The sequence below is a fragment of the Pelobates fuscus genome, chromosome 2 (genome assembly GCF_036172605.1).
Source record: "Pelobates fuscus isolate aPelFus1 chromosome 2, aPelFus1.pri, whole genome shotgun sequence".
In the NCBI taxonomy this organism is placed as follows: Eukaryota; Metazoa; Chordata; class Amphibia; order Anura; family Pelobatidae; genus Pelobates; species Pelobates fuscus.
The window spans coordinates 353,641,308-353,666,908 of NC_086318.1; the positions used below are offsets into that span (position 1 = coordinate 353,641,308).

Here is a 25,601-nt window from a genome sequence, read left to right on the forward strand (position 1 = left end):
AAAAAGTGAAATTCTGGCTTAAAACTGGTCTCCAGAAAACATAGATAATAAAAATGATCAAGCCTAGGAAATGATTGTCGCTGCCTGCTTGATGCGGAAAGTAAGAGCCAAAGAAGACGGGTGCCGTGGCTGAAATTATCCTTCGTCAGAATTGGTGAAGTTCTCTATTTTTGTCAAACAAGCAAACACAGGGGAAAGCGCGAACGCAGTCCCCCACTACCATAAATTATGCAGTCGAGTTTCCCACATTTGAGGAAATCGCAGAGGTCAACTGGTACGGAGTGCAATAAACCAGCCTCACTCTGGGAGAGCCACCTTAGGGATCATGGCTATTGCTCCCCTGCCAGGTAAGTATGACATGACGGGTACATTCAAAGGCACGCCCGCTGGGAAGCCTTTCCTTTAGGCTGTGGTGAAATAATAAAGCAAGTTAAAAAAAAAAAAAAAGCAAATAAATAATCCAAATGATAGAAAGCTACAAAAGATTACCAAACCTCGTGGCTGATCGTTGTTTTCCTTAGCTACCAGTAATTTTAGTGCCTTCAGGTGGTTAGGTGTGAATAATTGAGCTGGATTCAGGGTGCGAAGGAGCAATTTGCATAAAGGCAAATGCTAGGCCAATGAGCCGAAGGATGGGAATTCGTAGCATGTAGTGAGAATAGTGTGCTGCCGGAAACAAGTGAATTCAGTGGGAGAGAAAGGTAAAAGGGAAATGCTAAGAAGCCAGCGGAAGGAATGGTGCAACAGAGCTCAGGAAGAAACGGGAGTCACGTAAGACACGCCCTAGACATGGAGCGCCATAAACTTTTATTAAACCAATCTTTCAGTCTCCTTAGAGCCTGTCAAAAATTGCCAATGCTGACTGTATTTCAAGTCATCATGGCGGGGTATTGGGTAAAGTTTTCAATTAGCAATAATCACGCCTCGGTTTGACCTCATGGGCTACGATACTGCCACTGCGCAAAGCTAGCTGTTCAAGTGGGCCAGCTTTTAAGAGCTACCACGTAAGGACCCTTTAAGACAGCGGTGAGAAAAAGTTCATGACCATAAGCCATTGCAAAGGATTATGGGAGGCAATATTCTAATTAGGCCCGCTTCCTCCTACAGGGAAGCTTAAACCCCAACAAATTCCTCGGTCTTCTTATATGGCATCTTGGAATGGTTCCAAACCTATAACAGAGAGTGAGGGCAACCATATCTTGCAGCAAACCTTGTACATTTTTTTTTCTCTCTTTGGAAACAGTTTTGCCAAGATTCTACTACAGCAGCCATTAGGCAGAGTACACAATCCGCTGGTCTACGTTCGTCCCCAAAGTCACACATTTCATGACTCCATCGATAGGAATGACCCTTGCCTAGCACCTGTCTTCTCTTCATCCACACTCAACAGGGCTGAAAGAACATTTGTGGTGGCTTTTTCAAAATTCCATGGTTTTCATTAGTAAGTGCTAGCGACCACCCAGCTATTCCTAAGGTTTGGTCTGATTGTCTCAAGCGGCAATTCACTGCCTTGATCCAGAAAATCTTTTTTTCCCAGAAATTCAATCAAACGTTACGTTCTGTTGGAAGACGTAATATAGGTCTCCAATTCTTTATTTCTTCCATTGCATTGAAGCATACAATAAATCAAAAGAAGTCAGGATAAAAAAATGATGAAAAAAAAGCTGAAAAGTTAAAATAAAAAGTGAAATTCTGGCTTAAAACTGGTCTCCAGAAAACATAGATAATAAAAATGATCAAGCCTAGGAAATGATTGTCGCTGCCTGCTTGATGCGGAAAGTAAGAGCCAAAGAAGACTGGTGCCGTGGCTGAAATTATCCTTCGTCAAAATTGGTGAAGTTCTCTATTTTTGTCAAACAAGCAAACACAGGGGAAAGCGCGAACGCAGTCCCCCACTACCATAAATTATGCAGTCGAGTTTCCCACATTTGAGGAAATCGCAGAGGTCAACTGGTACGGAGTGCAATGAACCAGCCTCACTCTGGGAGAGCCACCTTAGGGATCATGGCTATTGCTCCCCTGCCAGGTAAGTATGACATGACAGGTACATTCAAAGGCACGCCCGCTGGGAAGCCTTTCCTTTAGGCTGTGGTGAAATAATAAAGCAAGTTAAAAAAAAAAAAAAAAAAAAGCAAATAAATAATCCAAATGATAGAAGGCTACAAAAGATTACCAAACCTCGTGGCTGATCGTTGTTTTCCTTAGCTACCAGTAATTTTAGTGCCTTCAGGTGGTTAGGTGTGAATAATTGAGCTGGATTCAGGGTGCGAAGGAGCAATTTGCATAAAGGCAAATGCTAGGCCAATGAGCCGAAGGATGGGAATTCGTAGCATGGAGTGAGAATAGTGTGCTGCCGGAAACAAGTGGATTCAGTGGGAGAGAAAGGTAAAAGGGAAATGCTAAGAAGCCAGCGGAAGGAATGGTGCAATAGAGCGCAGGAAGAAACGGGAGTCACGTAAGACACGCCCTAGACATGGGGCGCCATAAACTTTTATTAAACCAATCTTTCAGTCTCCTTAGAGCCTGTCAAAAATTGCCAATGCTGACTGTATTTCAAGTCATCATGGCGGGGTATTGGGTAAAGTTTTCAATTAGCAATAATCACGCCTCGGATTGACCTCATGGGCTACGATACTGCCACTGCGCAAAGCTAGCTGTTCAAGTGGGCCAGCTTTTAAGAGCTACCACGTAAGGAAACTTTAAGACAGGGGTGAGAAAAAGTTCATGACCATAAGCCATTGCAAAGGATTATGGGAGGCAATATTCTAATTAGGCCCGCTTCCTCCTACAGGGAAGCTTAAACCCCAACAAATTCCTCGGTCTTCTTATCTTGGAATGGTTCCAAACCTATAACAGAGAGTGAGGGCAACCATATCTTGCAGCAAACCTTGTACAATTTTTTTTCTCTCTTTGGAAACAGTTTTGCCAAGATTCTACTACAGCAGCCATTAGGCAGAGTACACAATCCGCTGGTCTACGTTCGTCCCCAAAGTCACACATTTCATGACTCCATCGACAGGAATGACCCTTGCCTAGCACCTGTCTTCTCTTCATCCACACTCAACAGGGCTGAAAGAACATTTGTGGTGGCTTTTTCAAAATTCCATGGTGTTCATTAGTAAGTGCTAGCGACCACCCAGCTATTCCTAAGGTTTGGTCTGATTGTCTCAAGCGGCAATTCACTGATTTGATCCAGAAAATCTTTTTTTCCCAGAAATTCAATCAAACGTTACGTTCTGTTGGAAGACGTAATATAGGTCTCCAATTCTTTATTTCTTCCATTGCATTGAAGCATACAATAAATCAAAAGAAGTCAGGATAAAAAAATGATGAAAAAAAAGCTGAAAAGTTAAAATAAAAAGTGAAATTCTGGCTTAAAACTGGTCTCCAGAAAACATAGATAATAAAAATGATCAAGCCTAGGAAATGATTGTCGCTGCCTGCTTGATGCGGAAAGTAAGAGCCAAAGAAGACGGGTGCCGTGGCTGAAATTATCCTTCGTCAGAATTGGTGAAGTTCTCTATTTTTGTCAAACAAGCAAACACGCAGTCCCCCACTAACATAAATTATGCAGTTGAGTTTCCCACATTTGAGGAAATCGCAGAGGTCAACTGGTATGGAGTGCAATGAACCAGCCTCACTCTGGGAGAGCCACCTTAGGAATCATGGCTATTGCTCCCCTGCCAGGTAAGTATGACATGACGGGTACATTCAAAGGCACGCCCGCTGGGAAGCCTTTCCTTTAGGCTGTGGTGAAATAATAAAGCAAGTTAAAAAAAAAAAAAAAGAAGAGCAAATAAATAATCCAAATGATAGAAGGCTACAAAAGATTACCAAACCTCGTGGCTGATCGTTGTTTTCCTTTGCTACCAGTAATTTTAGTGCCTTCAGGTGGTTAGGTGTGAATAATTGAGCTGGATTCAGGGTGCGAAGGAGCAATTTGCATAAAGGCAAATGCTAGGCCAATGAGCCGAAGGATGGGAATTCGTAGCATAGAGTGAGAATAGTGTGCTGCCGGAAACAAGTGGATTCAGTGGGAGAGAAAGGTAAAAGGGAAATGCAAGGAAGCCAGCGGAAGGAATGGTGCAACAGAGCTCAGGAAGAAACGGGAGTCACGTAAGACACGCCCTAGACATGGGGCGCCATAAACTTTTTTTAAACCAATCTTTCAGTCTCCTTAGAGCCTGTCAAAAATTGCCAATGCTGACTGTATTTCAAGTCATCATGGCGGGGTATTGGGTAAAGTTTTCAATTAGCAATAATCACGCCTCGGATTGACCTCATGGGCTACGATACTGCCACTGCGCAAAGTTAACTGTTCAAGTGGGCCAGCTTTTAAGAGCTACCACGTAAGGAAACTTTAAGACAGCGGTGAGAAAAAGTTCATGACCATAAGCCATTGCAAAGGATTGTGGGAGGCAATATTCTAATTAGGCCCGCTTCCTCCTACAGGGAAGCTTAAACCCCAACAAATTCCTCGGTCTTCTTATATGGCATCTTGGAATGGTTCCAAACCTATAACAGAGAGTGAGGGCAACCATATCTTGCAGCAAACCTTGTACAATTTTTTTTCTCTCTTTGGAAACGGTTTTGCCAAGATTCTACTACAGCAGCCATTAGGCAGAGTACACAATCCGCTGGTCTACGTTCGTCCCCAAAGTCACACATTTCATGACTCCATCGATAGGAATGACCCTTGCTAGCACCTGTCTTCTCTTCATCCACACTCAACAGGGCTGAAAGAACATTTGTGGTGGCTTTTTCAAAATTCCATGGTGTTCATTAGTAAGTGCTAGCGACCACCCAGCTATTCCTAAGGTTTGGTCTGATTGTCTCAAGCGGCAATTCACTGCCTTGATCCAGAAAATCTTTGTTTCCCAGAAATTCAATCAAACGTTACGTTCTGTTGGAAGACGTAATATAGGTCTCCAATTCTTTATTTCTTCCATTGCATTGAAGCATACAATAAATCAAAAGAAGTCAGGATAAAAAAATGATGAAAAAAAAGCTGAAAAGTTAAAATAAAAAGTGAAATTCTGGCTTAAAACTGGTCTCCAGAAAACATAGATAATAAAAATGATCAAGCCTAGGAAATGATTGTCGCTGCCTGCTTGATGTGGAAAGTAAGAGCCAAAGAAGACGGGTGCCGTGGCTGAAATTATCTTTCGTCAGAATTGGTGAAGTTCTCTATTTTTGTCAAACAAGCAAACACGCAGTCCCCCACTAACATAAATTATGCAGTTGAGTTTCCCACATTTGAGGAAATCGCAGAGGTCAACTGGTACGGAGTGCAATGAACCAGCCTCACTCTGGGAGAGCCACCTTAGGAATCATGGCTATTGCTCCCCTGCCAGGTAAGTATGACATGACGGGTACATTCAAAGGCACGCCCGCTGGGAAGCCTTTCCTTTAGGCTGTGGTGAAATAATAAAGCAAGTTAAAAAAAAAAAAAAGCAAATAAATAATCCAAATGATAGAAGGCTACAAAAGATTACCAAACCTCGTGGCTGATCGTTGTTTTCCTTAGCTACCAGTAATTTTAGTGCCTTCAGGTGGTTAGGTGTGAATAATTGAGCTGGATTCAGGGTGCGAAGGAGCAATTTGCATAAAGGCAAATGCTAGGCCAATGAGCCGAAGGATGGGAATTCGTAGCATGGAGTGAGAATAGTGTGCTGCCGGAAACAAGTGGATTCAGTGGGAGAGAAAGGTAAAAGGGAAATGCTAAGAAGCCAGCGGAAGGAATGGTGCAACAGAGCTCAGGACGAAACGGGAGTCACGTAAGACACGCCCTAGACATGGGGCGCCATAAACTTTTATTAAACCAATCTTTCAGTCTCCTTAGAGCCTGTCAAAAATTGCCAATGCTGACTGTATTTCAAGTCATCATGGCGGGGTATTGGGTAAAGTTTTCAATTAGCAATAATCACGCCTCGGATTGACCTCATGGGCTACGATACTGCCACTGCGCAAAGCTAGCTGTTCAAGTGGGCCAGCTTTTAAGAGCTACCACGTAAGGAAACTTTAAGACAGGGGTGAGAAAAAGTTCATGACCATAAGCCATTGCAAAGGATTATGGGAGGCAATATTCTAATTAGGCCCGCTTCCTCCTACAGGGAAGCTTAAACCCCAACAAATTCCACGGTCTTCTTATATGGCATCTTGGAATGGTTCCAAACCTATAACAGAGAGTGAGGGCAACCATATCTTGCAGCAAACCTTGTACAATTTTTTTTCTCTCTTTGGAAACGGTTTTGCCAAGATTCTACTACAGCAGCCATTAGGCAGAGTACACAATCCGCTGGTCTACGTTCGTCCCCAAAGTCACACATTTCATGACTCCATCGATAGGAATGACCCTTGCTAGCACCTGTCTTCTCTTCATCCACACTCAACAGGGCTGAAAGAACATTTGTGGTGGCTTTTTCAAAATTCCATGGTGTTCATTAGTAAGTGCTAGCGACCACCCAGCTATTCCTAAGGTTTGGTCTGATTGTCTCAAGCGGCAATTCACTGCCTTGATCCAGAAAATCTTTGTTTCCCAGAAATTCAATCAAACGTTACGTTCTGTTGGAAGACGTAATATAGGTCTCCAATTCTTTATTTCTTCCATTGCATTGAAGCATACAATAAATCAAAAGAAGTCAGGATAAAAAAATGATGAAAAAAAAGCTGAAAAGTTAAAATAAAAAGTGAAATTCTGGCTTAAAACTGGTCTCCAGAAAACATAGATAATAAAAATGATCAAGCCTAGGAAATGATTGTCGCTGCCTGCTTGATGTGGAAAGTAAGAGCCAAAGAAGACGGGTGCCGTGGCTGAAATTATCTTTCGTCAGAATTGGTGAAGTTCTCTATTTTTGTCAAACAAGCAAACACGCAGTCCCCCACTAACATAAATTATGCAGTTGAGTTTCCCACATTTGAGGAAATCGCAGAGGTCAACTGGTACGGAGTGCAATGAACCAGCCTCACTCTGGGAGAGCCACCTTAGGAATCATGGCTATTGCTCCCCTGCCAGGTAAGTATGACATGACGGGTACATTCAAAGGCACGCCCGCTGGGAAGCCTTTCCTTTAGGCTGTGGTGAAATAATAAAGCAAGTTAAAAAAAAAAAAAAGCAAATAAATAATCCAAATGATAGAAGGCTACAAAAGATTACCAAACCTCGTGGCTGATCGTTGTTTTCCTTAGCTACCAGTAATTTTAGTGCCTTCAGGTGGTTAGGTGTGAATAATTGAGCTGGATTCAGGGTGCGAAGGAGCAATTTGCATAAAGGCAAATGCTAGGCCAATGAGCCGAAGGATGGGAATTCGTAGCATGGAGTGAGAATAGTGTGCTGCCGGAAACAAGTGGATTCAGTGGGAGAGAAAGGTAAAAGGGAAATGCTAAGAAGCCAGCGGAAGGAATGGTGCAACAGAGCTCAGGACGAAACGGGAGTCACGTAAGACACGCCCTAGACATGGGGCGCCATAAACTTTTATTAAACCAATCTTTCAGTCTCCTTAGAGCCTGTCAAAAATTGCCAATGCTGACTGTATTTCAAGTCATCATGGCGGGGTATTGGGTAAAGTTTTCAATTAGCAATAATCACGCCTCGGATTGACCTCATGGGCTACGATACTGCCACTGCGCAAAGCTAGCTGTTCAAGTGGGCCAGCTTTTAAGAGCTACCACGTAAGGAAACTTTAAGACAGGGGTGAGAAAAAGTTCATGACCATAAGCCATTGCAAAGGATTATGGGAGGCAATATTCTAATTAGGCCCGCTTCCTCCTACAGGGAAGCTTAAACCCCAACAAATTCCACGGTCTTCTTATATGGCATCTTGGAATGGTTCCAAACCTATAACAGAGAGTGAGGGCAACCATATCTTGCAGCAAACCTTGTACAATTTTTTTTCTCTCTTTGGAAACAGTTTTGCCAAGATTCTACTACAGCAGCCATTAGGCAGAGTACACAATCCGCTGGTCTACGTTCGTCCCCAAAGTCACACATTTCATGACTCCATCGATAGGAATGACCCTTGCCTAGCACCTGTCTTCTCTTCATCCACACTCAACAGGGCTGAAAGAACATTTGTGGTGGCTTTTTCAAAATTCCATGGTGTTCATTAGTAAGTGCTAGCGACCACCCAGCTATTCCTAAGGTTTGGTCTGATTGTCTCAAGCGGCAATTCACTGATTTGATCCAGAAAATCTTTTTTTCCCAGAAATTCAATCAAACGTTACGTTCTGTTGGAAGACGTAATATAGGTCTCCAATTCTTTATTTCTTCCATTGCATTGAAGCATACAATAAATCAAAAGAAGTCAGGATAAAAAAAAGCTGAAAAAAAAGCTGAAAAGTTAAAATAAAAAGTGAAATTCTGGCTTAAAACTGGTCTCCAGAAAACATAGATAATAAAAATGATCAAGCCTAGGAAATGATTGTCGCTGCCTGCTTGATGTGGAAAGTAAGAGCCAAAGAAGACGGGTGCCGTGGCTGAAATTATCCTTCGTCAGAATTGGTGAAGTTCTCTATTTTTGTCAAACAAGCAAACACGCAGTCCCCCACTAACATAAATTATGCAGTTGAGTTTCCCACATTTGAGGAAATCGCAGAGGTCAACTGGTACGGAGTGCAATAAACCAGCCTCACTCTGGGAGAGCCACCTTAGGAATCATGGCTATTGCTCCCCTGCCAGGTAAGTATGACATGACAGGTACATTCAAAGGCACGCCCGCTGGGAAGCCTTTCCTTTAGGCTGTGGTGAAATAATAAAGCAAGTTAAAAAAAAGAAGAGCAAATAAATAATCCAAATGATAGAAGGCTACAAAAGATTACCAAACCTCGTGGCTGATCGTTGTTTTCCTTTGCTACCAGTAATTTTAGTGCCTTCAGGTGGTTAGGTGTGAATAATTGAGCTGGATTCAGGGTGCGAAGGAGCAATTTGCATAAAGGCAAATGCTAGGCCAATGAGCCGAAGGATGGGAATTCGTAGCATAGAGTGAGAATAGTGTGCTGCCGGAAACAAGTGGATTCAGTGGGAGAGAAAGGTAAAAGGGAAATGCAAGGAAGCCAGCGGAAGGAATGGTGCAACAGAGCTCAGGAAGAAACGGGAGTCACGTAAGACACGCCCTAGACATGGGGCGCCATAAACTTTTTTTAAACCAATCTTTCAGTCTCCTTAGAGCCTGTCAAAAATTGCCAATGCTGACTGTATTTCAAGTCATCATGGCGGGGTATTGGGTAAAGTTTTCAATTAGCAATAATCACGCCTCGGATTGACCTCATGGGCTACGATACTGCCACTGCGCAAAGTTAACTGTTCAAGTGGGCCAGCTTTTAAGAGCTACCACGTAAGGAAACTTTAAGACAGCGGTGAGAAAAAGTTCATGACCATAAGCCATTGCAAAGGATTGTGGGAGGCAATATTCTAATTAGGCCCGCTTCCTCCTACAGGGAAGCTTAAACCCCAACAAATTCCTCGGTCTTCTTATATGGCATCTTGGAATGGTTCCAAACCTATAACAGAGAGTGAGGGCAACCATATCTTGCAGCAAACCTTGTACAATTTTTTTTCTCTCTTTGGAAACGGTTTTGCCAAGATTCTACTACAGCAGCCATTAGGCAGAGTACACAATCCGCTGGTCTACGTTCGTCCCCAAAGTCACACATTTCATGACTCCATCGATAGGAATGACCCTTGCTAGCACCTGTCTTCTCTTCATCCACACTCAACAGGGCTGAAAGAACATTTGTGGTGGCTTTTTCAAAATTCCATGGTGTTCATTAGTAAGTGCTAGCGACCACCCAGCTATTCCTAAGGTTTGGTCTGATTGTCTCAAGCGGCAATTCACTGCCTTGATCCAGAAAATCTTTGTTTCCCAGAAATTCAATCAAACGTTACGTTCTGTTGGAAGACGTAATATAGGTCTCCAATTCTTTATTTCTTCCATTGCATTGAAGCATACAATAAATCAAAAGAAGTCAGGATAAAAAAATGATGAAAAAAAAGCTGAAAAGTTAAAATAAAAAGTGAAATTCTGGCTTAAAACTGGTCTCCAGAAAACATAGATAATAAAAATGATCAAGCCTAGGAAATGATTGTCGCTGCCTGCTTGATGCGGAAAGTAAGAGCCAAAGAAGACGGGTGCCGTGGCTGAAATTATCCTTCGTCAGAATTGGTGAAGTTCTCTATTTTTGTCAAACAAGCAAACACAGGGGAAAGCGCGAACGCAGTCCCCCACTACCATAAATTATGCAGTCGAGTTTCCCACATTTGAGGAAATCGCAGAGGTCAACTGTTACGGAGTGCAATAAACCAGCCTCACTCTGGGAGAGCCACCTTAGGGATCATGGCTATTGCTCCCCTGCCAGGTAAGTATGACATGACGGGTACATTCAAAGGCACGCCCGCTGGGAAGCCTTTCCTTTAGGCTGTGGTGAAATAATAAAGCAAGTTAAAAAAAAAAAAAAGCAAATAAATAATCCAAATGATAGAAGGCTACAAAAGATTACCAAACCTCGTGGCTGATCGTTGTTTTCCTTAGCTACCAGTAATTTTAGTGCCTTCAGGTGGTTAGGTGTGAATAATTGAGCTGGATTCAGGGTGCGAAGGAGCAATTTGCATAAAGGCAAATGCTAGGCCAATGAGCCGAAGGATGGGAATTCGTAGCATGTAGTGAGAATAGTGTGCTGCCGGAAACAAGTGAATTCAGTGGGAGAGAAAGGTAAAAGGGAAATGCTAAGAAGCCAGCGGAAGGAATGGTGCAACAGAGCTCAGGAAGAAACGGGAGTCACGTAAGACACGCCCTAGACATGGGGCGCCATAAACTTTTATTAAACCAATCTTTCAGTCTCCTTAGAGCCTGTCAAAAATTGCCAATGCTGACTGTATTTCAAGTCATCATGGCGGGGTATTGGGTAAAGTTTTCAATTAGCAATAATCACGCCTCGGATTGACCTCATGGGCTACGATACTGCCACTGCGCAAAGCTAGCTGTTCAAGTGGGCCAGCTTTTAAGAGCTACCACGTAAGGACACTTTAAGACAGCGGTGAGAAAAAGTTCATGACCATAAGCCATTGCAAAGGATTATGGGAGGCAATATTCTAATTAGGCCCGCTTCCTCCTACAGGGAAGCTTAAACCCCAACAAATTCCTCGGTCTTCTTATATGGCATCTTGGAATGGTTCCAAACCTATAACAGAGAGTGAGGGCAACCATATCTTGCAGCAAACCTTGTACAATTTTTTTTCTCTCTTTGGAAACAGTTTTGCCAAGATTCTACTACAGCAGCCATTAGGCAGAGTACACAATCCGCTGGTCTACGTTCGTCCCCAAAGTCACACATTTCATGACTCCATCGATAGGAATGACCCTTGCCTAGCACCTGTCTTCTCTTCATCCACACTCAACAGGGCTGAAAGAACATTTGTGGTGGCTTTTTCAAAATTCCATGGTGTTCATTAGTAAGTGCTAGCGACCACCCAGCTATTCCTAAGGTTTGGTCTGATTGTCTCAAGCGGCAATTCACTGCCTTGATCCAGAAAATCTTTTTTTCCCAGAAATTCAATCAAACGTTACGTTCTGTTGGAAGACGTAATATAGGTCTCCAATTCTTTATTTCTTCCATTGCATTGAAGCATACAATAAATCAAAAGAAGTCAGGATAAAAAAATGATGAAAAAAAAGCTGAAAAGTTAAAATAAAAAGTGAAATTCTGGCTTAAAACTGGTCTCCAGAAAACATAGATAATAAAAATTATCAAGCCTAGGAAATGATTGTTGCTGCCTGCTTGATGCGGAAAGTAAGAGCCAAAGAAGACGGGTGCCGTGGCTGAAATTATCCTTCGTCAAAATTGGTGAAGTTCTCTATTTTTGTCAAACAAGCAAACACAGGGAAAAGCGCGAACGCAGTCCCCCACTACCATAAATTATGCAGTCGAGTTTCCCACATTTGAGGAAATCGCAGAGGTCAACTGGTACGGAGTGCAATGAAGCAGCCTCACTCTGGGAGAGCCACCTTAGGGATCATGGCTATTGCTCCCCTGCCAGGTAAGTATGACATGACGGGTACATTCAAAGGCACGCCCGCTGGGAAGCCTTTCCTTTAGGCTGTGGTGAAATAATAAAGCAAGTAAAAAAAAAAAAAAAGCAAATAAATAATCCAAATGATAGAAGGCTACAAAAGATTACCAAACCTCGTAGCTGATCGTTGTTTTCCTTAGCTACCAGTAATTTTAGTGCCTTCAGGTGGTTAGGTGTGAATAATTGAGCTGGATTCAGGGTGCGAAGGAGCAATTTGCATAAAGGCAAATGCTAGGCCAATGAGCCGAAGGATGGGAATTCGTAGCATGTAGTGAGAATAGTGTGCTGCCGGAAACAAGTGAAATCAGTGGGAGAGAAAGGTAAAAGGGAAATGCTAAGAAGCCAGCGGAAGGAATGGTGCAACAGAGCTCAGGAAGAAACGGGAGTCACGTAAGACACGCCCTAGACATGGGGCGCCATAAACTTTTATTAAACCAATCTTTCAGTCTCCTTAGAGCCTGTCAAAAATTGCCAATGCTGACTGTATTTCAAGTCATCATGGCGGGGTATTGGGTAAAGTTTTCAATTAGCAATAATCACGCCTCGGATTGACCTCATGGGCTACGATACTGCCACTGCGCAAAGCTAGCTGTTCAAGTGGGCCAGTTTTAAGAGCTACCACGTAAGGACACTTTAAGACAGCGGTGAGAAAAAGTTCATGACCATAAGCCATTGCAAAGGATTATGGGAGGCAATATTCTAATTAGGCCCGCTTCCTCCTACAGGGAAGCTTAAACCCCAACAAATTCCTCGGTCTTCTTATATGGCATCTTGGAATGGTTCCAAACCTATAACAGAGAGTGAGGGCAACCATATCTTGCAGCAAACCTTGTACAATTTTTTTTCTCTCTTTGGAAACAGTTTTGCCAAGATTCTACTACAGCAGCCATTAGGCAGAGTACACAATCCGCTGGTCTACGTTCGTCCCCAAAGTCACACATTTCATGACTCCATCGATAGGAATGACCCTTGCCGAGCACCTGTCTTCTCTTCATCCACACTCAACAGGGCTGAAAGAACATTTGTGGTGGCTTTTTCAAAATTCCATGGTGTTCATTAGTAAGTGCTAGCGACCACCCAGCTATTCCTAAGGTTTGGTCTGATTGTCTCAAGCGGCAATTCACTGCCTTGATCCAGAAAATCTTTTTTTCCCAGAAATTCAATCAAACGTTACGTTCTGTTGGAAGACGTAATATAGGTCTACAATTCTTTATTTCTTCCATTGCATTGAAGCATACAATAAATCAAAAGAAGTCAGGATAAAAAAATGATGAAAAAAAAGCTGAAAAGTTAAAATAAAAAGTGAAATTCTGGCTTAAAACTGGTCTCCAGAAAACATAGATAATAAAAATGATCAAGCCTAGGAAATGATTGTCGCTGCCTGCTTGATACGGAAAGTAAGAGCCAAAGAAGACGGGTGCCGTGGCTGAAATTATCCTTCGTCAGAATTGGTGAAGTTCTCTATTTTTGTCAAACAAGCAAACACAGGGGAAAGCGCGAACGCAGTCCCCCAATACCATAAATTATGCAGTCGAGTTTCCCACATTTGAGGAAATCGCAAAGGTCAACTGGTACGGAGTGCAATGAACCAGCCTCACTCTGGGAGAGCCACCTTAGGGATCATGGCTATTGCTCCCCTGCCAGGTAAGTATGACATGACGGGTACATTCAAAGGCACGCCCGCTGGGAAGCCTTTCCTTTAGGCTGTGGTGAAATAATAAAGCAAGTTAAAAAAAAATAAAGCAAATAAATAATCCAAATGATAGAAGGCTACAAAAGATTACCAAACCTCGTGGCTGATCGTTGTTTTCCTAAGCTACCAGTAATTTTAGTGCCTTCAGGTGGTTAGGTGTGAATAATTGAGCTGGATTCAGGGTGCGAAGGAGCAATTTGCATAAAGGCAAATGCTAGGCCAATGAGCCGAAGGATGGGAATTCGTAGCATGGAGTGAGAATAGTGTGCTGCCGGAAACAAGTGGATTCAGTGGGAGAGAAAGGTAAAAGGGAAATGCAAGGAAGCCAGCGGAAGGAATGGTGCAACAGAGCTCAGGAAGAAACGGGAGTCACGTAAGACACGCCCTAGACATGGGGCGCCATAAACTTTTTTTAAACCAATCTTTCAGTCTCCTCAGAGCATGTCAAAAATTGCCAATGCTGACTGTATTTCAAGTCATCATGGCGGGGTATTGGGTAAAGTTTTCAATTAGCAATAATCACGCCTCAGATTGACCTCATGGGCTACGATACTGCCACTGCGCAAAGTTAACTGTTCAAGTGGGCCAGCTTTTAAGAGCTACCACGTATGGACACTTTAAGACAGCGGTGAGAAAAAGTTCATGACCATAAGCCATTGCAAAGGATTGTGGGAGGCAATATTCTAATTAGGCCCGCTTCCTCCTACAGGGAAGCTTAAACCCCAACAAATTCCTCGGTCTTCTTATATGGCATCTTGGAATGGTTCCAAACCTATAACAGAGAGTGAGGGCAACCATATCTTGCAGCAAACCTTGTACAATTTTTTTTCTCTCTTTGGAAACGGTTTTGCCAAGATTCTACTACAGCAGCCATTAGGCAGAGTACACAATCCGCTGGTCTACGTTCGTCCCCAAAGTCACACATTTCATGACTCCATCGATAGGAATGACCCTTGCCTAGCACCTGTCTTCTCTTCATCCACACTCAACAGGGCTGAAAGAACATTTGTGGTGGCTTTTTCAAAATTCCATGGTGTTCATTAGTAAGTGCTAGCGACCACCCAGCTATTCCTAAGGTTTGGTCTGATTGTCTCAAGCGGCAATTCACTGCCTTGATCCAGAAAATCTTTGTTTCCCAGAAATTCAATCAAACGTTACGTTCTGTTGGAAGACGTAATATAGGTCTCCAATTCTTTATTTCTTCCATTGCATTGAAGCATACAATAAATCAAAAGAAGTCAGGATAAAAAAATGATGAAAAAAAAGCTGAAAAGTTAAAATAAAAAGTGAAATTCTGGCTTAAAACTGGTCTCCAGAAAACATAGATAATAAAAATGATCAAGCCTAGGAAATGATTGTCGCTGCCTGCTTGATGTGGAAAGTAAGAGCCAAAGAAGACGGGTGCCGTGGCTGAAATTATCCTTCATCAGAATTGGTGAAGTTCTCTATTTTTGTCAAACAAGCAAACACAGGGGAAAGCGCGAACGCAGTCCCCCACTACCATAAATTATGCAGTCGAGTTTCCCACATTTGAGGAAATCGCAGAGGTCAACTGGTACGGAGTGCAATGAACCAGCCTCACTCTGGGAGAACCACCTTAGGGATCATGGCTATTGCTCCCCTGCCAGGTAAGTATGACATGACGGGTACATTCAAAGGCACGCCCGCTGGGAAGCCTTTCCTTTAGGCTGTGGTGAAATAATAAAGCAAGTAAAAAAAAAAAAAAAGCAAATAAATAATCCAAATGATAGAAGGCTACAAAAGATTACCAAACCTCGTGGCTGATCGTTGTTTTCCTTTGCTACCAGTAATTTTAGTGCCTTCAGGTGGTTAGGTGTGAATAATTGAGCTGGATTCAGGGTGCGAAGGAGCAATTTGCATAAAGGCAAATGCTAGGCCAATGAGCCGAAGGATGGGAATTCGTAGCATAGAGTGAGAATAGTGTGCTGCCGGAAACAAGTGGATTCAGTGGGAGAGAAAGGAAAAAGGGAAATGCAAGGAAGCCAGCGGAAGGAATGGTGCAACAGAGCTCAGGAAGAAACGGGAGTCACGTAAGACACGCCCTAGACATGGGGCGCCATAAACTTTTTTTAAACCAATCTTTCAGTCTCCTTAGAGCCTGTCAAAAATTGCCAATGCTGACTGTATTTCAAGTCATCATGGCGGGGTATTGGGTAAAGTTTTCAATTAGCAATAATCACGCCTCGGATTGACCTCATGGGCTACGATACTGCCACTGCGCAAAGTTAACTGTTCAAGTGGGCCAGCTTTTAAGAGCTACCACGTAAGGAAACTTTAAGACAGCGGTGAGAAAAAGTTCATGACCATAAGCCATTGCAAAGGATTGTGGGAGGCAATATTCTAATTAGGCCCGCTTCCTCCTACAGGGAAGCTTAAACCCCAACAAATTCCTCGGTCTTCTTATATGGCATCTTGGAATGGTTCCAAACCTATAACAGAGAGTGAGGGCAACCATATCTTGCAGCAAACCTTGTACAATTTTTTTTCTCTCTTTGGAAACAGTTTTGCCAAGATTCTACTACAGCAGCCATTAGGCAGAGTACACAATCCGCTGGTCTACGTTCGTCCCCAAAGTCACACATTTCATGACTCCATCGATAGGAATGACCCTTGCCTAGCACCTGTCTTCTCTTCATCCACACTCAACAGGGCTGAAAGAACATTTGTGGTGGCTTTTTCAAAATTCCATGGTGTTCATTAGTAAGTGCTAGCGACCACCCAGCTATTCCTAAGGTTTGGTCTGATTGTCTCAAGCGGCAATTCACTGCCTTGATCCAGAAAATCTTTTTTTCCCAGAAATTCAATCAAACGTTACGTTCTGTTGGAAGACGTAATATAGGTCTCCAATTCTTTATTTCTTCCATTGCATTGAAGCATACAATAAATCAAAAGAAGTCAGGATAAAAAAATGATGAAAAAAAAGCTGAAAAGTTAAAATAAAAAGTGAAATTCTGGCTTAAAACTGGTCTCCAGAAAACATAGATAATAAAAATGATCAAGCCTAGGAAGTGATTGTCGCTGCCTGCTTGATGCGGAAAGTAAGAGCCAAAGAAGACAGGTGCCGTGGCTGAAATTATCTTTCGTCAGAATTGGTGAAGTTCTCTATTTTTGTCAAACAAGCAAACACAGGGGAAAGCGCGAACGCAGTCCCCCACTACCATAAATTATGCAGTCGAGTTTCCCACATTTGAGGAAATCGCAGAGGTCAACTGGTACGGAGTGCAATGAACCAGCCTCACTCTGGGAGAGCCACCTTAGGGATCATGGCTATTGCTCCCCTGCCATGTAAGTATGACATGACGGGTACATTCAAAGGCACGCCCGCTGGGAAGCCTTTCCTTTAGGCTGTGGTGAAATAATAAAGCAAGTTAAAAAAAAAAAAAAGCAAATAAATAATCCAAATGATAGAAGGCTACAAAAGATTACCAAACCTTGTGGCTGATCGTTGTTTTCCTTAGCTACCAGTAATTTTAGTGCCTTCAGGTGGTTAGGTGTGAATAATTGAGCTGGATTCAGGGTGCGAAGGAGCAATTTGCATAAAGGCAAATGCTAGGCCAATGAGCCAAAGGATGGGAATTCGTAGCATGTAGTGAGAATAGTGTGCTGCCGGAAACAAGTGAATTCAGTGGGAGAGAAAGGTAAAAGGGAAATGCTAAGAAGCCAGCGGAAGGAATGGTGCAACAGAGCTGAGGAAGAAACGGGAGTCACGTAAGACACGCCCTAGACATGGGGCGCCATAAACTTTTATTAAACCAATCTTTCAGTCTCCTTAGAGCCTGTCAAAAATTGCCAATGCTGACTGTATTTCAAGTCATCATGGCGGGGTATTGGGTAAAGTTTTCAATTAGCAATAATCACGCCTCGGTTTGACCTCATGGGCTACGATACTGCCACTGTGCAAAGCTAGCTGTTCAAGTGGGCCAGCTTTTAAGAGCTACCACGTAAGGACACTTTAAGACAGCGGTGAGAAAAAGTTCATGACCATAAGCCATTGCAAAGGATTATGGGAGGCAATATTCTAATTAGGCCCGCTTCCTCCTACAGGGAAGCTTAAACCCCAACAAATTCCTCGGTCTTCTTATATGGCATCTTGGAATGGTTCCAAACCTATAACAGAGAGTGAGGGCAACCATATCTTGCAGCAAACCTTGTACAATTTTTTTTCTCTCTTTGGAAACAGTTTTGCCAAGATTCTACTACAGCAGCCATTAGGCAGAGTACACAATCCGCTGGTCTACGTTCGTCCCCAAAGTCACACATTTCATGACTCCATCGATAGGAATGACCCTTGCCTAGCACCTGTCTTCTCTTCATCCACACTCAACAGGGCTGAAAGAACATTTGTGGTGGCTTTTTCAAAATTCCATGGTGTTCATTAGTAAGTGCTAGCGACCACCCAGCTATTCCTAAGGTTTGGTCTGATTGTCTCAAGCGGCAATTCACTGCCTTGATCCAGAAAATCTTTTTTTCCCAGAAATTCAATCAAACGTTACGTTCTGTTGGAAGACGTAATATAGGTCTCCAATTCTTTATTTCTTCCATTGCATTGAAGCATACAATAAATCAAAAGAAGTCAGGATAAAAAAATGATGAAAAAAAAGCTGAAAAGTTAAAATAAAAAGTGAAATTCTGGCTTAAAACTGGTCTCCAGAAAACATAGATAATAAAAATGATCAAGCCTAGGAAGTGATTGTCGCTGCCTGCTTGGTGTGGAAAGTAAGAGCCAAAGAAGACGGGTGCCGTGGCTCAAATTATCCTTCGTCAGAATTGGTGAAGTTCTCTATTTTTGTCAAACAAGCAAACACAGGGGAAAGCGCGAACGCAGTCCCCCACTACCATAAATTATGCAGTCGAGTTTCCCACATTTGAGGAAATCGCAGAGGTCAACTGGTACGGAGTGCAATGAACCAGCCTCACTCTGGGAGAGCCACCTTAGGGATCATGGCTATTGCTCCCCTGCCAGGTAAGTATGACATGACGGGTACATTCAAAGGCACGCCCGCTGGGAAGCCTTTCCTTTAGGCTGTGGTGAAATAATAAAGCAAGTAAAAAAAAAAAAAAAGCAAATAAATAATCCAAATTATAGAAGGCTACAAAAGATTACCAAACCTCGTGGCTGATCGTTGTTTTCCTTAGCTACCAGTAATTTTAGTGCCTTCAGGTGGTTAGGTGTGAATAATTGAGCTGGATTCAGGGTGCGAAGGAGCAATTTGCATAAAGGCAAATGCTAGGCCAATGAGCCGAAGGATGGGAATTCGTAGCATGTAGTGAGAATAGTGTGCTGCCGGAAACAAGTGAATTCAGTGGGAGAGAAAGGTAAAAGGGAAATGCTAAGAAGCCAGCGGAAGGAATGGTGCAACAGAGCTCAGGAAGAAACGGGAGTCACGTAAGACACGCCCTAGACATGGGGCGCCATAAACTTTTATTAAACCAATCTTTCAGTCTCCTTAGAGCCTGTCAAAAATTGCCAATGCTGACTGTATTTCAAGTCATCATGGCGGGGTATTGGGTAAAGTTTTCAATTAGCAATAATCACGCCTCGGATTGACCTCATGGGCTACGATACTGCCACTGCGCAAAGCTAGCTGTTCAAGTGGGCCAGCTTTTAAGAGCTACCACGTAAGGACACTTTAAGACAGCGGTGAGAAAAAGTTCATGACCATAAGCCATTGCAAAGGATTATGGGAGGCAATATTCTAATTAGGCCCGCTTCCTCCTACAAGGAAGCTTAAACCCCAACAAATTCCTCGGTCTTCTTATATGGCATCTTGGAATGGTTCCAAACCTATAACGGAGAGTGAGGGCAACCATATCTTGCAGCAAACCTTGTACAATTTTTTTTCTCTCTTTGGAAACAGTTTTGCCAAGATTCTACTACAGCAGCCATTAGGCAGAGTACACAATCCGCTGGTCTACGTTCGTCCCCAAAGTCACACATTTCATGACTCCATCGATAGGAATGACCCTTGCCTAGCACCTGTCTTCTCTTCATCCACACTCAACAGGGCTGAAAGAACATTTGTGGTGGCTTTTTCAAAATTCCATGGTGTTCATTAGTAAGTGCTAGCGACCACCCAGCTATTCCTAAGGTTTGGTCTGATTGTCTCAAGCGGCAATTCACTGATTTGATCCAGAAAATCTTTTTTTCCCAGAAATTCAATCAAACGTTACGTTCTGTTGGAAGACGTAATATAGGTCTCCAATTCTTTATTTCTTCCATTGCATTGAAGCATACAATAAATCAAAAGAAGTCAGGATAAAAAAATGATGAAAAAAAAGCTGAAAAGTTAAAATAAAAAGTGAAATTCTGGCTTAAAACTGGTCTCCAGAAAACATAGATAATAAAAATGATCAAGCCTAGGAAATGATTGTCGCTGCCTGCTTGATGTGGAAAGTAAGAGCCAAAGAAGACGGGTGCCGTGGCTGAAATTATCCTTCGTCAGAATTGGTGAAGTTCTCTATTTTTGTCAAGCAAGCAAACACAGGGGAAAACGCGAACGCAGTCCCCCACTACCATAAATTATGCAGTCGAGTTTCCCACATTTGAGGAAATCGCAGAGGTCAACTGGTAAGGAGTGCAATGAACCAGCCTCACTCTGGGAGAGCCACCTTAGGGATCATGGCTATTGCTCCCCTGCCAGGTAAGTATGACATGACGGGTACATTCAAAGGCACGCCCGCTGGGAAGCCTTTCCTTTAGGCTGTGGTGAAATAATAAAGCAAGTTAAAAAAAAAAAAAAAAAGCAAATAAATAATCCAAATGATAGAAGGCTACAAAAGATTACCAAACCTTGTGGCTGATCGTTGTTTTCCTTAGCTACCAGTAATTTTAGTGCCTTCAGGTGGTTAGGTGTGAATAATTGAGCTGGATTCAGGGTGCGAAGGAGCAATTTGCATAAAGGCAAATGCTAGGCCAATGAGCCGAAGGATGGGAATTCGTAGCATGTAGTGAGAATAGTGTGCTGCCGGAAACAAGTGAATTCAGTGGGAGAGAAAGGTAAAAGGGAAATGCTAAGAAGCCAGCGGAAGGAATGGTGCAACAGAGCTCAGGAAGAAACGGGAGTCACGTAAGACACGCCCTAGACATGGGGCGCCATAAACTTTTATTAAACCAATCTTTCAGTCTCCTTAGAGCCTGTCAAAAATTGCCAATGCTGACTGTATTTCAAGTCATCATGGCGGGGTATTGGGTAAAGTTTTCAATTAGCAATAATCACGCCTCGGATTGACCTCATGGGCTACGATACTGCCACTGCGCAAAGCTAGCTGTTCAAGTGGGCCAGCTTTTAAGAGCTACCACGTAAGGAAACTTTAAGACAGCGGTGAGAAAAAGTTCATGACCATAAGCCATTGCAAAGGATTGTGGGAGGCAATATTCTAATTAGGCCCGCTTCCTCCTACAGGGAAGCTTAAACCCCAACAAATTCCTCGGTCTTCTTATATGGCATCTTGGAATGGTTCCAAACCTATAACAGAGAGTGAGGGCAACCATATCTTGCAGCAAACCTTGTACAATTTTTTTTCTCTCTTTGGAAACGGTTTTGCCAAGATTCTACTACAGCAGCCATTAGGCAGAGTACACAATCCGCTGGTCTACGTTCGTCCCCAAAGTCACACATTTCATGACTCCATCGATAGGAATGACCCTTGCTAGCACCTGTCTTCTCTTCATCCACACTCAACAGGGCTGAAAGAACATTTGTGGTGGCTTTTTCAAAATTCCATGGTGTTCATTAGTAAGTGCTAGCGACCACCCAGCTATTCCTAAGGTTTGGTCTGATTGTCTCAAGCGGCAATTCACTGCCTTGATCCAGAAAATCTTTGTTTCCCAGAAATTCAATCAAACGTTACGTTCTGTTGGAAGACGTAATATAGGTCTCCAATTCTTTATTTCTTCCATTGCATTGAAGCATACAATAAATCAAAAGAAGTCAGGATAAAAAAATGATGAAAAAAAAGCTGAAAAGTTAAAATAAAAAGTGAAATTCTGGCTTAAAACTGGTCTCCAGAAAACATAGATAATAAAAATGATCAAGCCTAGGAAATGATTGTCGCTGCCTGCTTGATGCGGAAAGTAAGAGCCAAAGAAGACGGGTGCCGTGGCTGAAATTATCCTTCGTCAGAATTGGTGAAGTTCTCTATTTTTGTCAAACAAGCAAACACAGGGGAAAGCGCGAACGCAGTCCCCCACTACCATAAATTATGCAGTCGAGTTTCCCACATTTGAGGAAATCGCAGAGGTCAACTGGTACGGAGTGCAATAAACCAGCCTCACTCTGGGAGAGCCACCTTAGGGATCATGGCTATTGCTCCCCTGCCAGGTAAGTATGACATGACGGGTACATTCAAAGGCACGCCCGCTGGGAAGCCTTTCCTTTAGGCTGTGGTGAAATAATAAAGCAAGTTAAAAAAAAAAAAAAAGCAAATAAATAATCCAAATGATAGAAGGCTACAAAAGATTACCAAACCTCGTGGCTGATCGTTGTTTTCCTTAGCTACCAGTAATTTTAGTGCCTTCAGGTGGTTAGGTGTGAATAATTGAGCTGGATTCAGGGTGCGAAGGAGCAATTTGCATAAAGGCAAATGCTAGGCCAATGAGCCGAAGGATGGGAATTCGTAGCATGTAGTGAGAATAGTGTGCTGCCGGAAACAAGTGAATTCAGTGGGAGAGAAAGGTAAAAGGGAAATGCTAAGAAGCCAGCGGAAGGAATGGTGCAACAGAGCTCAGGAAGAAACGGGAGTCACGTAAGACACGCCCTAGACATGGAGCGCCATAAACTTTTATTAAACCAATCTTTCAGTCTCCTTAGAGCCTGTCAAAAATTGCCAATGCTGACTGTATTTCAAGTCATCATGGCGGGGTATTGGGTAAAGTTTTCAATTAGCAATAATCACGCCTCGGTTTGACCTCATGGGCTACGATACTGCCACTGCGCAAAGCTAGCTGTTCAAGTGGGCCAGCTTTTAAGAGCTACCACGTAAGGACCCTTTAAGACAGCGGTGAGAAAAAGTTCATGACCATAAGCCATTGCAAAGGATTATGGGAGGCAATATTCTAATTAGGCCCGCTTCCTCCTACAGGGAAGCTTAAACCCCAACAAATTCCTCGGTCTTCTTATATGGCATCTTGGAATGGTTCCAAACCTATAACAGAGAGTGAGGGCAACCATATCTTGCAGCAAACCTTGTACATTTTTTTTTCTCTCTTTGGAAACAGTTTTGCCAAGATTCTACTACAGCAGCCATTAGGCAGAGTACACAATCCGCTGGTCTACGTTCGTCCCCAAAGTCACACATTTCATGACTCCATCGATAGGAATGACCCTTGCCTAGCACCTGTCTTCTCTTCATCCACACTCAACAGGGCTGAAAGAACATTTGTGGTGGCTTTTTCAAAATTCCATGGTTTTCATTAGTAAGTGCTAGCGACCACCCAGCTATTCCTAAGGTTTGGTCTGATTGTCTCAAGCGGCAATTCACTGCCTTGATCCAGAAAATCTTTTTTTCCCAGAAATTCAATCAAACGTTACGTTCTGTTGGAAGACGTAATATAGGTCTCCAATTCTTTATTTCTTCCATTGCATTGAAGCATACAATAAATCAAAAGAAGTCAGGATAAAAAAATGATGAAAAAAAAGCTGAAAAGTTAAAATAAAAAGTGAAATTCTGGCTTAAAACTGGTCTCCAGAAAACATAGATAATAAAAATGATCAAGCCTAGGAAATGATTGTCGCTGCCTGCTTGATGCGGAAAGTAAGAGCCAAAGAAGACTGGTGCCGTGGCTGAAATTATCCTTCGTCAAAATTGGTGAAGTTCTCTATTTTTGTCAAACAAGCAAACACAGGGGAAAGCGCGAACGCAGTCCCCCACTACCATAAATTATGCAGCCGAGTTTCCCACATTTGAGGAAATCGCAGAGGTCAACTGGTACGGAGTGCAATGAACCAGCCTCACTCTGGGAGAGCCACCTTAGGGATCATGGCTATTGCTCCCCTGCCAGGTAAGTATGACATGACAGGTACATTCAAAGGCACGCCCGCTGGGAAGCCTTTCCTTTAGGCTGTGGTGAAATAATAAAGCAAGTTAAAAAAAAAAAAAAAAAAAAGCAAATAAATAATCCAAATGATAGAAGGCTACAAAAGATTACCAAACCTCGTGGCTGATCGTTGTTTTCCTTAGCTACCAGTAATTTTAGTGCCTTCAGGTGGTTAGGTGTGAATAATTGAGCTGGATTCAGGGTGCGAAGGAGCAATTTGCATAAAGGCAAATGCTAGGCCAATGAGCCGAAGGATGGGAATTCGTAGCATGGAGTGAGAATAGTGTGCTGCCGGAAACAAGTGGATTCAGTGGGAGAGAAAGGTAAAAGGGAAATGCTAAGAAGCCAGCGGAAGGAATGGTGCAATAGAGCGCAGGAAGAAACGGGAGTCACGTAAGACACGCCCTAGACATGGGGCGCCATAAACTTTTATTAAACCAATCTTTCAGTCTCCTTAGAGCCTGTCAAAAATTGCCAATGCTGACTGTATTTCAAGTCATCATGGCGGGGTATTGGGTAAAGTTTTCAATTAGCAATAATCACGCCTCGGATTGACCTCATGGGCTACGATACTGCCACTGCGCAAAGCTAGCTGTTCAAGTGGGCCAGCTTGTAAGAGCTACCACGTAAGGAAACTTTAAGACAGGGGTGAGAAAAAGTTCATGACCATAAGCCATTGCAAAGGATTATGGGAGGCAATATTCTAATTAGGCCCGCTTCCTCCTACAGGGAAGCTTAAACCCCAACAAATTCCTCGGTCTTCTTATCTTGGAATGGTTCCAAACCTATAACAGAGAGTGAGGGCAACCATATCTTGCAGCAAACCTTGTACAATTTTTTTTCTCTCTTTGGAAACAGTTTTGCCAAGATTCTACTACAGCAGCCATTAGGCAGAGTACACAATCCGCTGGTCTACGTTCGTCCCCAAAGTCACACATTTCATGACTCCATCGACAGGAATGACCCTTGCCTAGCACCTGTCTTCTCTTCATCCACACTCAACAGGGCTGAAAGAACATTTGTGGTGGCTTTTTCAAAATTCCATGGTGTTCATTAGTAAGTGCTAGCGACCACCCAGCTATTCCTAAGGTTTGGTCTGATTGTCTCAAGCGGCAATTCACTGATTTGATCCAGAAAATCTTTTTTTCCCAGAAATTCAATCAAACGTTACGTTCTGTTGGAAGACGTAATATAGGTCTCCAATTCTTTATTTCTTCCATTGCATTGAAGCATACAATAAATCAAAAGAAGTCAGGATAAAAAAATGATGAAAAAAAAGCTGAAAAGTTAAAATAAAAAGTGAAATTCTGGCTTAAAACTGGTCTCCAGAAAACATAGATAATAAAAATGATCAAGCCTAGGAAATGATTGTCGCTGCCTGCTTGATGCGGAAAGTAAGAGCCAAAGAAGACGGGTGCCGTGGCTGAAATTATCCTTCGTCAGAATTGGTGAAGTTCTCTATTTTTGTCAAACAAGCAAACACGCAGTCCCCCACTAACATAAATTATGCAGTTGAGTTTCCCACATTTGAGGAAATCGCAGAGGTCAACTGGTATGGAGTGCAATGAACCAGCCTCACTCTGGGAGAGCCACCTTAGGAATCATGGCTATTGCTCCCCTGCCAGGTAAGTATGACATGACGGGTACATTCAAAGGCACGCCCGCTGGGAAGCCTTTCCTTTAGGCTGTGGTGAAATAATAAAGCAAGTTAAAAAAAAAAAAAAAGAAGAGCAAATAAATAATCCAAATGATAGAAGGCTACAAAAGATTACCAAACCTCGTGGCTG

At 42.8% G+C, this 25,601-nt stretch overlaps 31 non-coding genes across 31 annotated transcripts; all 31 read right to left on the minus strand.

Annotated features, from left to right (window-relative positions):
- Window positions 1-188: 188 nt before the first annotated feature.
- Window positions 189-355, minus strand: LOC134590772 (U1 spliceosomal RNA). Its single transcript, XR_010087647.1, has one exon. It is a non-coding gene; the product is annotated as a U1 spliceosomal RNA (small nuclear RNA).
- A 472-nt stretch (window positions 356-827) lies between these two features.
- Window positions 828-968, minus strand: LOC134591922 (U4 spliceosomal RNA). The gene has a single exon (XR_010088621.1). It is a non-coding gene; the product is annotated as a U4 spliceosomal RNA (small nuclear RNA).
- Window positions 969-1,867: 899 nt separating this feature from the next.
- LOC134589894 (U1 spliceosomal RNA) lies at window positions 1,868-2,034 on the minus strand. The gene has a single exon (XR_010086900.1). It is a non-coding gene; the product is annotated as a U1 spliceosomal RNA (small nuclear RNA).
- Window positions 2,035-2,511: 477 nt separating this feature from the next.
- LOC134592254 (U4 spliceosomal RNA) lies at window positions 2,512-2,652 on the minus strand. Its single transcript, XR_010088907.1, has one exon. It is a non-coding gene; the product is annotated as a U4 spliceosomal RNA (small nuclear RNA).
- An 876-nt stretch (window positions 2,653-3,528) lies between these two features.
- LOC134591600 (U1 spliceosomal RNA) lies at window positions 3,529-3,695 on the minus strand. Its single transcript, XR_010088356.1, has one exon. It is a non-coding gene; the product is annotated as a U1 spliceosomal RNA (small nuclear RNA).
- Window positions 3,696-4,172: 477 nt separating this feature from the next.
- Window positions 4,173-4,313, minus strand: LOC134592796 (U4 spliceosomal RNA). Its single transcript, XR_010089370.1, has one exon. It is a non-coding gene; the product is annotated as a U4 spliceosomal RNA (small nuclear RNA).
- An 882-nt stretch (window positions 4,314-5,195) lies between these two features.
- LOC134591589 (U1 spliceosomal RNA) lies at window positions 5,196-5,362 on the minus strand. Its single transcript, XR_010088346.1, has one exon. It is a non-coding gene; the product is annotated as a U1 spliceosomal RNA (small nuclear RNA).
- Window positions 5,363-5,833: 471 nt separating this feature from the next.
- Window positions 5,834-5,974, minus strand: LOC134592256 (U4 spliceosomal RNA). Its single transcript, XR_010088908.1, has one exon. It is a non-coding gene; the product is annotated as a U4 spliceosomal RNA (small nuclear RNA).
- Window positions 5,975-6,856: 882 nt separating this feature from the next.
- LOC134591591 (U1 spliceosomal RNA) lies at window positions 6,857-7,023 on the minus strand. Its single transcript, XR_010088347.1, has one exon. It is a non-coding gene; the product is annotated as a U1 spliceosomal RNA (small nuclear RNA).
- A 471-nt stretch (window positions 7,024-7,494) lies between these two features.
- On the minus strand, window positions 7,495-7,635 carry LOC134592257 (U4 spliceosomal RNA). Its single transcript, XR_010088909.1, has one exon. It is a non-coding gene; the product is annotated as a U4 spliceosomal RNA (small nuclear RNA).
- An 883-nt stretch (window positions 7,636-8,518) lies between these two features.
- Window positions 8,519-8,685, minus strand: LOC134591597 (U1 spliceosomal RNA). The gene has a single exon (XR_010088353.1). It is a non-coding gene; the product is annotated as a U1 spliceosomal RNA (small nuclear RNA).
- A 470-nt stretch (window positions 8,686-9,155) lies between these two features.
- Window positions 9,156-9,296, minus strand: LOC134592797 (U4 spliceosomal RNA). The gene has a single exon (XR_010089371.1). It is a non-coding gene; the product is annotated as a U4 spliceosomal RNA (small nuclear RNA).
- An 898-nt stretch (window positions 9,297-10,194) lies between these two features.
- Window positions 10,195-10,361, minus strand: LOC134591103 (U1 spliceosomal RNA). Its single transcript, XR_010087930.1, has one exon. It is a non-coding gene; the product is annotated as a U1 spliceosomal RNA (small nuclear RNA).
- A 471-nt stretch (window positions 10,362-10,832) lies between these two features.
- Window positions 10,833-10,973, minus strand: LOC134592258 (U4 spliceosomal RNA). Its single transcript, XR_010088910.1, has one exon. It is a non-coding gene; the product is annotated as a U4 spliceosomal RNA (small nuclear RNA).
- Window positions 10,974-11,872: 899 nt separating this feature from the next.
- On the minus strand, window positions 11,873-12,039 carry LOC134591184 (U1 spliceosomal RNA). Its single transcript, XR_010087999.1, has one exon. It is a non-coding gene; the product is annotated as a U1 spliceosomal RNA (small nuclear RNA).
- Window positions 12,040-12,510: 471 nt separating this feature from the next.
- LOC134592259 (U4 spliceosomal RNA) lies at window positions 12,511-12,651 on the minus strand. Its single transcript, XR_010088911.1, has one exon. It is a non-coding gene; the product is annotated as a U4 spliceosomal RNA (small nuclear RNA).
- Window positions 12,652-13,549: 898 nt separating this feature from the next.
- On the minus strand, window positions 13,550-13,716 carry LOC134590982 (U1 spliceosomal RNA). Its single transcript, XR_010087827.1, has one exon. It is a non-coding gene; the product is annotated as a U1 spliceosomal RNA (small nuclear RNA).
- Window positions 13,717-14,186: 470 nt separating this feature from the next.
- LOC134593564 (U4 spliceosomal RNA) lies at window positions 14,187-14,327 on the minus strand. The gene has a single exon (XR_010090028.1). It is a non-coding gene; the product is annotated as a U4 spliceosomal RNA (small nuclear RNA).
- An 899-nt stretch (window positions 14,328-15,226) lies between these two features.
- Window positions 15,227-15,393, minus strand: LOC134590349 (U1 spliceosomal RNA). The gene has a single exon (XR_010087287.1). It is a non-coding gene; the product is annotated as a U1 spliceosomal RNA (small nuclear RNA).
- Window positions 15,394-15,864: 471 nt separating this feature from the next.
- Window positions 15,865-16,005, minus strand: LOC134592798 (U4 spliceosomal RNA). The gene has a single exon (XR_010089372.1). It is a non-coding gene; the product is annotated as a U4 spliceosomal RNA (small nuclear RNA).
- An 899-nt stretch (window positions 16,006-16,904) lies between these two features.
- Window positions 16,905-17,071, minus strand: LOC134590486 (U1 spliceosomal RNA). The gene has a single exon (XR_010087403.1). It is a non-coding gene; the product is annotated as a U1 spliceosomal RNA (small nuclear RNA).
- A 471-nt stretch (window positions 17,072-17,542) lies between these two features.
- On the minus strand, window positions 17,543-17,683 carry LOC134593190 (U4 spliceosomal RNA). Its single transcript, XR_010089708.1, has one exon. It is a non-coding gene; the product is annotated as a U4 spliceosomal RNA (small nuclear RNA).
- Window positions 17,684-18,582: 899 nt separating this feature from the next.
- Window positions 18,583-18,749, minus strand: LOC134589895 (U1 spliceosomal RNA). Its single transcript, XR_010086901.1, has one exon. It is a non-coding gene; the product is annotated as a U1 spliceosomal RNA (small nuclear RNA).
- A 471-nt stretch (window positions 18,750-19,220) lies between these two features.
- On the minus strand, window positions 19,221-19,361 carry LOC134592260 (U4 spliceosomal RNA). The gene has a single exon (XR_010088912.1). It is a non-coding gene; the product is annotated as a U4 spliceosomal RNA (small nuclear RNA).
- Window positions 19,362-20,260: 899 nt separating this feature from the next.
- Window positions 20,261-20,427, minus strand: LOC134591407 (U1 spliceosomal RNA). The gene has a single exon (XR_010088191.1). It is a non-coding gene; the product is annotated as a U1 spliceosomal RNA (small nuclear RNA).
- A 474-nt stretch (window positions 20,428-20,901) lies between these two features.
- Window positions 20,902-21,042, minus strand: LOC134592261 (U4 spliceosomal RNA). The gene has a single exon (XR_010088913.1). It is a non-coding gene; the product is annotated as a U4 spliceosomal RNA (small nuclear RNA).
- Window positions 21,043-21,940: 898 nt separating this feature from the next.
- On the minus strand, window positions 21,941-22,107 carry LOC134590773 (U1 spliceosomal RNA). Its single transcript, XR_010087648.1, has one exon. It is a non-coding gene; the product is annotated as a U1 spliceosomal RNA (small nuclear RNA).
- A 472-nt stretch (window positions 22,108-22,579) lies between these two features.
- On the minus strand, window positions 22,580-22,720 carry LOC134591924 (U4 spliceosomal RNA). Its single transcript, XR_010088622.1, has one exon. It is a non-coding gene; the product is annotated as a U4 spliceosomal RNA (small nuclear RNA).
- Window positions 22,721-23,619: 899 nt separating this feature from the next.
- On the minus strand, window positions 23,620-23,786 carry LOC134590314 (U1 spliceosomal RNA). Its single transcript, XR_010087257.1, has one exon. It is a non-coding gene; the product is annotated as a U1 spliceosomal RNA (small nuclear RNA).
- A 477-nt stretch (window positions 23,787-24,263) lies between these two features.
- LOC134592262 (U4 spliceosomal RNA) lies at window positions 24,264-24,404 on the minus strand. The gene has a single exon (XR_010088914.1). It is a non-coding gene; the product is annotated as a U4 spliceosomal RNA (small nuclear RNA).
- Window positions 24,405-25,280: 876 nt separating this feature from the next.
- LOC134591602 (U1 spliceosomal RNA) lies at window positions 25,281-25,447 on the minus strand. The gene has a single exon (XR_010088357.1). It is a non-coding gene; the product is annotated as a U1 spliceosomal RNA (small nuclear RNA).
- Between the last annotated feature and the right edge of the window lie 154 nt (window positions 25,448-25,601).